General features: G+C 42.1%; 1 non-coding gene across 1 annotated transcript; it reads right to left on the reverse strand.

Annotated features, from left to right (window-relative positions):
* Nucleotides 1-2,822: 2,822 nt before the first annotated feature.
* On the reverse strand, nt 2,823-2,925 carry LOC112304648 (small nucleolar RNA U13). Its single transcript, XR_002974777.1, has one exon. It is a non-coding gene; the product is annotated as a small nucleolar RNA U13 (small nucleolar RNA).
* Between the last annotated feature and the right edge of the window lie 9,141 nt (nt 2,926-12,066).

The raw sequence follows: 12,066 nt of genomic DNA on the forward strand, positions 1-12,066 counted from the left end.
TATTTCTAGAATAAAGAAATGTAATGTTCTTAGTCTTATAAGTAGAGACGTGGCCCGTTCCCATACATTTTGTTATGTAGTGCTCTCCTTTCGGTAAATATCTAAATAGATTTTACTTCCCTTGAATTTATTTTATAATATGAATAATACATATTCTGCTTTCTTTGTGTCTGCACTTGCCTGTTGTCTTCTCCCAAAGGTTGTGTTTAATGTTTCTGCTCACTCATATGTTGCACACAGTTGACTTAAAAACATACACTTGACTTCCATGTAGTACACACATGGACCGTTTTTACTCATCATGTTTATTAGTTTAAATGCCAGGGGCTGCACACCCAGGTAAGCTTCTGGACTGTAGAATTCTGCTGACGGTCATTTGGACCCCTCCCTCCTCTCAGAAGCCAGGCAAGGGATGCCTGCTTCAAGCCTGAGATTTCCACTCATTTTTGCTGAGCTCCTTATGAATGTTGGAGAGTGATGCGCTGGGGAAGTGGAGTGGTGGGAAGCAGGAGGGCATCGTCATGATTTCACCAATTTACACCTATTTGTGCCCCAAACGCTATGTCGCTAGTGTACTTTATACAGGCCTGTATTATGGATCTTAACCCACCCCAGTCTAAATTATATGAACTCCTTTCTGGGATGTTTGACAATGTATAAATAACTTCTATACTTTCTCAGGAATCACCCTGTAAATAGTAATCGAGATAAGGATAAAAGAAGAAAACATAAATGTAAGTATTCACAAATAGTGCCGCCTGCCCTTTTTACCCTCTCACCAGGAGACTAACAGAAGCGGAGAGTAGCCAGACTACTTTCCAGGAGAACGAATGGGGGCAGGAAAGGTGGAGGAGGGAGATCAGTGGAGGCTGGACATGGGAAGACAGGCAGGCAATCAAATGTACTGTCATCTGAAGAGTGGAACTCTGGGACACAGGGCTTGGTAATGAGGATTTTCATAAAATAAGTGTATGTTTTGTGATATTCCCTTCTGCATTCATGGGCATTCAGTAAAGATTTATACTACTTTTCAATGCTTTTTTTAGAGTCCCATTTGCGTTTCTCTTGGATGCATCATTGGCCTAATTTTGTCCTCAAAGTGACATGATACACTCCAGTTAAGTAATCATTTTTAATACTAGTACCACTAATAGCAGCTACTCTTTATTGAGTGCCTATGATATGCCAGGTCCATACTGTTTTTGTAATCTCATTCATTGCATTTTAAAATGTTCTAATGGACTGCAAAAAATTTCATGCCATTGTTAATCCATAGATGATTGCACTTAAAATCTATTCCTGAACTCATAAACTCATTTGACTACAGGTATCAGGCTCTAGTGAAGTGCGATGTAATTAACAGTGTAAAACTGATACTGACTGCAGGGGTCACGTGATATAAGGGAGGTATAGAAACTGGTCATCTGAAGAGTCCCTGCCCCAAGGAGGTAGTGCCTACTTAGTCTCAGCCAATTTTTGCCCTGAGCAAATGTGACCCCATTGTTACCGGACCTTCTGTAACTTTTCCCAAAGAAGTCAGAAATGCCTTTTCATATATTTTTTTCTTAAGACTTTTTAAATTTATTTTTTGAGAGAGGGGAAGGGAGGGAGAAAAAGGGAGAGAAACATCAATGTGTGGTTGCCTCTCACATGCCCCTTACTGGGGCCCTGGCCTGCAACCCAGGCATGTGCCCTGACTGGGAGTCAAACCGGCGACCCTTTGGTTCTCAGGCTGGCACTCAGTCCGCTGAGCCACACCAGCCAGGGCCCTTTCCATATATTTCTAATTTTAAATTTTGTGTTCTCTTTGAAAATTGTTGAATATAAATCTTTTGGGTAACCAGCTTGTGGCCTCTCTGTATTCAAGTGGGCCAAAGAAAAAAGATGATATTAAAATTAGTGTCTTTCAGTCAGAAAAGCTTAAGTCACTTGGTTCTTGAGAGAGAGAGAGAGAGAGAGAGAGACCAGAATGAGGGCAGGGTTTGTTGCAGGATTTTTTATAAGGTTGGTTTCTTTATTACCGGTAGTTTGCACACTTTGAGGTCTGTAATTCTCTAATTCAGCTGTTGGGTTTCCCTAAAGGAAAGTGGGCACTGGATGGGAATGCACAGTGAAATCATAAAGAAAAGTGCTCAAATGTAAAAGATAGGCTGTGCTCCAGCCAAGTGAGGCAACCAGATCTGTTCTGGGCTTCTGTCCACATTTCCAGCTACAGCGATTTCTGGGGCCAGTCCCTACTGGGGATCCAGAGAAGTCCATGTCTTACAGTCCTCCCACCCGCAGCGTACACTCTTGCTGAGCTTTGTTTTCTAAGTCAGAGAGAAGGTAGGGATGAAGGAAGGGAATGGGAGTAGGGGGAAAGAGGAAGTTTCTTTCCTCCTTCAGGCTCAAATAATTTAAGAGCAGGGAGGGACCTTAGGCATTCTCATCCATTTTTTTTTAATCCTGTATTTCTTTACATTACAAAATTAAGATATACTTGCGGTAACGGATTGCTATAAATAGAAAATAGACACCCCTTCCTCTCCTGCCTTCATTTACAGATGGAGAAACATGCTCACAGAGGGAAGTGACTATGCAGTGTCACCTAGTTAGAATGCAGGGGAAGTTTTCGTGGAGACAGACACTGGGATTGAGCAGGGTTGTTTCCCATCGAAAGAAAAGAGGCTGGAATGTTGAGAAGGTTTACTCAATTATTTCTTTTTATATCTGGGAAGAGACTGGGAAGAAGAACAAAAAGACTAGGGCTGTCTTTTAAAAAAATGTATTGAGAGCTCATTGTGGTACTGTACTTAGACTTTTATATGTTTTTTTGTTTTTCATGTCAGATGGGTAATGTGCCGATGTCATAATAAGGCTTGTGGGAGGCACATATCACACGAGAGCAGGAACACCCAATCATCACGCTTTGAACTACAAAAGGATCGCGCTTTTTTTTTTTTATGTCAGCCTTACTACTTCCCTGGGAAGTAGGTATGGTTATTCTCTTATTAGACATGAGGAAACTGAGGACCAGAGAGCTAACTAACCTGTTCAAGTGGCACTGCTAGAAAGCAGAGTACCTAGAACCCAGGTGTGTCTGATCTTCAAGTTTTAATCCCATACATCACCTGTGTAAATTAGAAACAGGTGTCTCTGCCTCTGGGCACGTGAAACTCTGCGTCAAGGCTCACGGACATGGGGGTACATTCTACTGTTCATTGGCTATGCATTCTGCTCCAAGTTCATGGCCCTAACCACTATGCAATATGGTTTATCAAAAATCTATGTTATTTTTGCCCTGGCTGGCGTGGCTCAGTGGACTGAGTGCCAGCCTGCATCCAAAGGGTTGCCGGCTTGATTCCCAGTCAGGGCACATGCCTGGGTTGCAGGTCAGGTCCCCAGTAGGGGGCAAGTGAGAGGCAACCACACACTGATGTTTTTCTTCTCTTTCTCCTTCCCTTCCCCTCTCTCTGAAAATAAATAAATAAAATCTTAAACAAATATAATGTTATTTTTATTATGTTGAGTGTGTAGCAATTCTGCAAATTCTCTTTCAATTTTTACTCTGAAGTGAGAATGGGGAATAGAGATACAGTACCTGCCGAGGTTCTGTAAGACTCAAAAACAAGAAAAGCCATACTGGTCATGTAACAGGGTGCAGCCAAAGGGGGACCCCAAATAGGGATCTGTAATGGGGTCCAGAACTCAAGGTGTCCAGGAAATATTAGCAAAATACATATATAGGATGTCCTCACCCCCACAAGCCTGAGCTGGGGGAAGGGACACATGGAGCAGGGCCATTCAGAGCTGTTTTGTGCAGCAACAGCTGTGCAGCTAACCTCTGGCACGGTCATTTAACATATCTATAACCTTTAACTGGTTTCATAGATATGTTAAATAGCTGTGGCCATGCTTTGAGCCAGGGGGATGGAAGTAACTTCCATCCAAGATGTAACTGGGAGGCAACTCCCCTTGGTTACAGCACCTGCGTGAGAGCTTGGAGATGATTGGCTCCATGCCATGGGGCCACACCTGCCCAAACTTACTATGGCAGCCCAGTAAAGCTGGAAGAATAAGGGGATGCTGGCAGGTATAACTGATTGTAGGAGGAGTCGGAAATGGGGCTGCAGAGGAAGACTGGCACTGGGATTTAAACCCAGGAGTGGCAGCCATGCCAGGAGAGGACACGTGGCTTTGGTGGAGCGGGGACCCCTCAGCTTGGGCAGAGTCAGGACCACGTGGCTTTGGGTTGCTCCTTTTTGCCACAGGGCTTAGGAAGCAGGAGAGACTTTGCTGGAAAGAAAAGGGGTGAAAGGACTCTTGCTGGCGGGCCATGAGAAGGTTGCCACATGGCTTTGGATTTACTGGAGATTGTGGCGGCGACACAGCTGATGGTGCCGGGAGCCTGAATCACAGACTTCTACTTTTTTTCCTGAGATACGGTACCCCAGACTGGGCAAAGGGAGAAGGAAGGACTGTGTGCGTCTGTGGGTATTCTAAAGGACTTCAGTATTTTAATGAAGACATTAAGTCATTACTCTAAGTCTGTATAGCTTTTAAATAAATAATTCCTTTCCTTTTCACCAATCTCTGGCATTGAGAGATGTCTTTCCTCTGGTGGAGGGCAAAACGAACCTAGTAGGTGGGGAGGAACCCCTGGAGAAAAAAGGGGGTTCCTTTCAGTAATAGTATATCGTTCACCACCCTTGGGTCTGTTCTGTAACAGGCAGACACCATATCTTGGTCAGCAATGAAGAGAACCCTGGAAATCTGGGTTCTAGGGCTATCTTCCACGGTAATCTAGCTACATGACTTGGGGTTTGGTTTTCTTATTTATACAGTGGTACAAAGAAAGGATTGGACCAAATGAATTCTAAGGTTCCTTTCAGCTCTGAGGTCCATTGTTCCAAGAATGGATAGAGGTGCCCAGTGGGGAGATGTTTTAAATTCAGGCAGAAACTACCCTGGCCAGTGTGGCTCAGCTGGTTGAAGTGTCATCCCATACACCAAAGGGTTGGGGGTTGTAGGTTCGATTCCTGGTAGGGGTGCCTGTGGGAGGCAGCCGGTCAATGTTTCTCTCTCACATTAATGTTTCTCTCTCTTGCCCTGCCCCTCTCTCTAAAATCAATGAACATATTTTTTAAATAAAATAAATAAATAAGTAAAAGTAGCCAGAAACCTAACAAACAAATGAGAAGAGACTCATATGAAGAACAGGAGACGGGCAGGCTAGAGAGATCATTCAATACAGTACATGAAACACTGAAAAGTGGTATCTGGTCTCTGCTGAAATGAGCCCTTGCCCCCTTGAGACGTTGTTGGCCAGTTCTGGTGATTAGGATTCCTTAGAGTGGGTCAAGGCTTCCTCTGTTAGGCCTAGCTGTGCCAGGGGGACCATAGAGCCCATTTCAAATATCCTTCCCCAAGATTGCTCTTCAAATAGAAATAGTGAGTATATCCCCCCAGATTTATCTCTTCTCCAGGCTACATGTCCTCTGGACTGCCATTCATCCTTCAAATGACATGGCTTCTAGTCCTTTGACTCAAGTTTATTCATTCAACAAACAGTAACCAAGTATATCATGTGCTAGGTGCTGTGGGACTAACTGGGAATACAGAAGGTGAATAAGACACAGTCCCAACACTCAAAGGTTTATTATCCAATGGGAATGACAGATAAACAAAAGCTCCTAAATCACTGCACCAACCCTACCCCAACCCTGGAAGGTGTGTAAGTATAGGGAGTGTCAAAGATAGTCAACTTCACTCGGGAGGTCAGGAAGGCTTCTTGGAGGAGGTGAGACTTTTTTCCATAAATCACTTTATCTTCCTCTTCTTCCAAGGACTTTACCTCCTTCTGTCTTCTTTTCTTGGCATTTCTCTAACACATCCCATTGGAGTGTTATGTTTCAGGAAAACTTTTAAAAATATATTCATCTGCCACCTTAGAAATGTTTTTATAAGAAGAAAATCTAGCAGCTTGTGACAAGAATGACTATTTCAGCACATGAAGTCTGAGATAATTTCACCAGTTCCCATTCTTCTTATAGACCCTCCAACCTGGCTTCTTCTTTTTTATCATTCTTCTCTTTTTCTTCTTCTTTCAGTCTTTCTCTCACTCCCCCTCTCAAGGCATTTTTACATTCTCATAGTTATTCCTCAAAACAAAACCTTTTTTATATATAAATTCAAATGGGTTAGTGAACTTGGCAGAGGGAACAAGCTGGGAAGTGGCAGGAACAGGATTTGAACTTAGTTCTTCTGATAAATATTCACATTCAATTATAGGAAAAGAGGTTATAGAGTTTCTACCTGACCCTTTGCTAATTCAAGAGTGTGTGTTTGAAAGCAAAATCATGTTCAAGACACACCAGGCCTAACTCTCCCATCTACTTGCCTCTAACCTTCCGGAACAAAACGAGCTCTCCTAACGGCTTTTAACCTGTTTCTGCTAAATGTACGTGTAGCCACCTGTTCTTCGGCACTTTCACATTGAATGGTAGTCTTCTCATGATGTCTTGAGCAACTGAATTTGTCAGCCCTTTATCTTGGAGGGATGCAGCAAGATACAGTAAACACAGTATTTCTTAAACTTTGGTTATTTGCATACCGCTTTTATGATGTTTTACTACATTTCTGTACCAGTCACACTACTTTTAAAAATATTTTAATTTTTATTCACTCACCTTTTTAACTTAAATTTTAAAAGGAACTTTCAATCTCTACAGAATGTCCTTATCCATAAAACCAAAGTGCAGTGTACTTTTTATATATTTCCCAAACACTAAAATAAGTGCATAATTATTAGTATCTTTAAACAATTGCCCTGAACTGCGTAACATAATCTCAGGAGAACAACAGTGAAACCAGGGCTGCTCCATGCCAAACTCTAAGGGTGCCGTTTGCATTGTGCTCCCTGGAGAGCTGTTGAGGGCACAGCCTATGGTTGTACACATCAGCCCTGAGTAAATGTAGGGAACTCTCAGAAACAGTGGAAAATAGAAAGGCTACTTAGTGGGGGCCTGCACACCTGTGCTCCAACCCTGGCACTGCCACTGATTTGCTTGTGACCACAGGCAAATCGTCCACCTACCTGGTCCTCAACATCCAGATCTGAAAAATGAGTTGTTATAACCCCCTTCAGTCGTTACAGCCCTTCTTTTGAACAGCTCTGGTCATTTGAGATATCTTTCTGAGGCTTCCCCTAGCTTTTACTCTGGGGGAAAGCCTTACTGTTACTGCTGTTCAGCCAGCTACAATGGCTCCTTATAGACTGAGAAAAAATTTTCTTTGCTCCTGTGCTCAGGATATAAGATCAGGCATGGTTTCCAAAATGGGGTTCATGTTGGGCAAGAGGGCAGCTCTAGGAAAAATTGTGGGTTTGATGTTAACATACAAAGTCAGACGTCATCACTATAGTTAAAGATACTGAAGTTTGTAAACTTCCCACCCCTTTGGACCAGAGAGTAAACTCTATGAAGGCAGGGGCTGAAAAAACCTCATAGTGTATTAATGCACTAGGATCTCAATTAATGTTTGAAAATGGGAACAGGAAGGAAAAGAGAAGCAGAAGGGAGAAAAGGAAGGGAAGGGGAAAAGATGGGACTTGAGGGCTTATCCTTCTATTCCTTAGAATAAACTAAATCACTTTGGTTTATCACAGGAGTGACACCTAGATGTGAAAGGGGATTATTTCACTATTTATGCACCCTGTCTTAATTATTTCATGTAGTAGAAATGGCATGTAGGATGTTTTTCGAATCCTTTCACCACAGTTAAGACTATTTTGAACTTCCGGTCAAGATGGCAGCATAGTCAGACATGGCTCGTCTCTTCGCACAACCACATCAAAATTACAACTAAAATATAGAACAACCATCATTCAGAAACATCAGAAATCAAGTTGAATGGAAGTCTGACAACTATAGAATTGAAGAAACCACATCTACCCAGACTGGTAGGCGGGGCACAGACATGGAACAGGCTGGCCCCACATCCACATACGGTGGATAAAATTCAGAAGGCATATCTTGGGAGTGAGGAGTCCCATCCCCACACCAGGGCCCCCAACCCAGGGTTCCAGCACCAGGAAGATAAATCCCCATAACTTCTGGCTGCAAAAACAGGTGGTGATTGAATCAGTGGAAGAAATTTCTGGAGCCTCAAGGAGTTCCTCTTAAAGAACCCACACATGGACCTACCTACTCAGACTCACTCCCTCTGAGCTCCAGCACTGCGGTGGCAGCTTGGAAGGCACCAGTGGCATGCTGGGAGAGACTGAGATGTCTGACATCAAAGCAAGCAGAGGCCATTGTCCCTTTTCTGAGACCTCCCCCCACGGAGCCAGAGAGCCAGCAGGCTGGTGCCATATCTGAGACTCCATCAATGTAGTTAACACTGTTTGACCCACCTTGGAGATCCCCAGAGACTCTGCCCCACCCAACTTATGGGGCCACCCAAGCTGCTTTTCCATATAAATGGCTGGTCTTGGCTCATGCTTCACAACTTCCTAAATCTTCTCAAACAAGCAACAGCTGCCCTCAGTGAGCCTCAAGCCCAACACTAGCAGCAGCCAGCCTAGATTCACAGCTTGGCTTTGCCTGGGAACTTCCAAGCCCTGCACAAGTAGCAGCTATCTCAGATTGCTTTATAGCTCATGCAGGGTGGCCCCGGGCAGAGCACAGGTAGGGGCTGACATTTGCCTGTACCACCCAGGAAACCCCACAGCCTGCAAACCCAGTGGACAGGTACAGACCATGTCAAAGCACCATCACCCTGACCCTGCACATCTGATTCTCCACAAAGTGTGGATGTTTGTGGTCTGTGGTCACAGCCAGTCTTTGCAGCTGACTGGCCTGTGTAAATGCCTACCATTGACCTGCCAACAGCAATGAAGGCTCAACTACAAGAGGAGGGTATACTCCGCCCACATGAAGGGTGCACTTTGAGTACCAGCTTGGAAGATAGGGGAAGCTGTGTCACTGGACCCTACAGGACCACACTACCAAGGCCACACTACCAAGACATGGACTCAAATCAGCTCTACCTAATTCATAGAAACATACACAGGGAGGCTGCCAAAAACATGGAGACAAAGAAGCATAGACCAAATGAAAGAACAGATCAAAACTGTAGAAAAAAACTAAACAAAATGGAGAGAAGCAATCTATCAGAGGCAGAGTTCAAAACACTGGTTATAAGGAAGCTCCAGAAACTTAGTGAGGACCTCAGCAGCATAAAAAAGGTCCAGTCAGAAACAAAGGATACACTAAGTGATGTAAAGAAAAATTTACAGGCAAACAACAGTAGAGTGGATGAAGCCAAGAATCATATCAATGATTTGGAACATAAGGAAGAAAAAAAACAACTAATCATAATAACAAAAAGGAAAAAGAATTTAAAAAAATGAGGATACTATAAGCAGTTCTGGGACAATTTCTAGAGGTCTGACATTTGCATCATAGGGGTGCCTGAAGAAGAAAAAGAGCAAAAAACTGGAAATCTATTTGAAAAAATAATGAAAGAAAACTTCCTGAATTTGGTGAAGGAAATAGACATGCAAGTCCAGGAAGCACAGAGAGTCCAAAACAAGATGGACCCAAAGAGGCCCATGCCAACACACATCATAATTAAAATGCCAAAGTTTAAAGATAAAGAGAGAATCTTAAAAGTAGCAAGAGAAAAGCAGATAATTACCGAAAAAGATGTTCCCATAAGACTGTCAGCTGATTTCTCAAAAGGAACTTTGCAGGCTAGAAGGGATTGGCGAGACATTTTCAAAGTCATGAAAAGTGGAGACCTACAGCCAAGATTGCTTTACCCAGCAAAGCTATCATTTAGAGTCAAAGGGCAGATAAAGATCTTCCCAGACAAGAAAAAGCTAAAGGAGTATATCATTACCAAACCATTACTATATGAAATGTTAAAGGGACTTACTTAAGAAAAAGAAGAAGATCAAAACTATGAACAATAAAATGGCAATTAATACATATCTATTGACGGTTGAATCTAAAAAACAAACTAAGCAAACAAGAAGAGTAGTGACAGAATCATGGATATGAAGAGGGTTTTGATGGTTGCCAGATGGGAAGTGGGTGTGGGGGAATGGGTGAAGAGGTGAAGGGATTAAGAAATACAAATAGTTAGTTACAGTATAGCCATGAGGATGTAAAGTACAGAATAGGAAATGGAGTAGCCAAAGAACTTATATGCAAGACCCATGGACATAAACTATTGCCTGAGGAAGTGGGAGGTGCTGGGTTGAGAGGGGCTAAAGGGAGAAAATCAGGACAACTGTAACAGCACAATCAATAAAATACAACTAAAAAATAAAAGCTTATTTCCAAACTTAAAAAAGACTATGTTGAAATTTCCCTTATGTTTCTTTGATTTATTATTCATAAATGCATCTTATTTAAATGATTTGTATGCAGTGCTAATTGTTATATATTTCCATTAATTTATTTATTTATTCCAAGAATACTTTTGAGGCCCCCTACTATGTGTCAGGAACCATGCTAGATATTGCTGAAAATATAATGATGAATGGATATGGTTGATGACTTTGAAGATTTAATAGGCTATTTTGGGAGAATGACCCATAAATTAGTATAGACCTTTGGCATTTGTGAATTACTTATTCATTGTTTCAGCTATTCAATACACAAACAGCCTCAAAGGTCCATGACATGAATTTAATTGTAATGAGAATAATTATACTGACACTGTGGGCTGTTGAGGGTATTAACTGAGATGATGCATTTTTAAACATCTAGCATGAATTTGAATCAAGAACACAGGAGGGACTCACTTGGCTAGCCAAGTGAACAACTGGTATGAGTTGCAAGGAGGAGGGAAATCTGAGCAGAATATCCTATTTTTCCAAATTTTGGGGAGGAAAACCATTTCCTGTAACCAATAAAAATAGGCAGACCATGGAAAAATACATGCCATTTGCTTTATGAGCTATGAAACATAAGTCACAGTCCAAGTGCTTGTGTGGCACTACTTTTTCAAAATCACAAAGTATTTAAGAAAATGTTAGAAAGAAGCAGCAGGAGCACGCTGGTGTAAATCCAGTGACGGTCACTCCTGCTTGCACAGATATGGTTGTTCATACCAACACCCACACAGCTGCGCATCACTTAGAACAACATCCGTGGCTTCTTTTTACCTGTGAATCTTTGTGAAGTCTGACATTATTTGGAATTGTGAAAAAAAAACCACTTTTTTTTCTTTCTTACTCCCTGATCTCCTTTTAGGGGCGATGTTCTGAGCAACCTTGTTCTTTGTTCATTTGTCTCTCTCTTTCAGCTCTTACTTCCTTGCCTAAACAAAATTGTTTGGTGAGATTGGTCAGGTGAAATCAGTGTTTCAAAGACTGGAGAAAACAACTGTGTCTTAGTTTGTTGGAAGGTTCAGAACCTTGGACAGCAAATGAGGGCCCTCCCCCTTTAAACACTCATTGTGCTCTGTGTATACAGCCAATAATGAGCAGCAATCATAATTGTGTGTGTTTAGGATGTGTGGTAAGACCCAATTTGATAAGTGTTATCTAAGCAGAATAAACAAAGTGTTGTAGGAAAACCAAGGAGGGAGAGATCTAATCTTTCCAAAGAATCTGGATAAGTGTCATATAGAAAATGACACTATACTGGGACCTCAGAGAAAAATAGTCACAGTATTGAGCTGTTTGAGCTAAAGGTTATCTTGGTTGTCATTCTATACAATTTTAGTTTAAAGATTTTATTTATTTATTTTTAGAGAGAGGGGAAGGGAGGGGAAAGAGAGGGTGAGAAACAATGTGTGGTTGCCTCTTGCATGCCCCCTACTGGGGACCTGGCCCACAACCCAAGCATGTGCACTGGCTGGGAAACGAACCTGCAATCCTTTGGTTCTCAGGCCTGCATTCAATCCACTGAGCTACACCAGCCAGGGCCAATTTTAGTTTTAAAAAAGTTTTGCTTAATATATCAAGATTAGAATTGACTGCATATAACAAAAACCCTAAATAAATAACCGAAAAACAAGGTAGAGGTTTGTTTCTCTCATGTAAAAGATGTCCAGAGATGGACAGTATAGAGC

This window comes from Desmodus rotundus, chromosome 1 (assembly GCF_022682495.2).
Source record: "Desmodus rotundus isolate HL8 chromosome 1, HLdesRot8A.1, whole genome shotgun sequence".
NCBI lineage: Eukaryota > Metazoa > Chordata > Mammalia > Chiroptera > Phyllostomidae > Desmodus > Desmodus rotundus.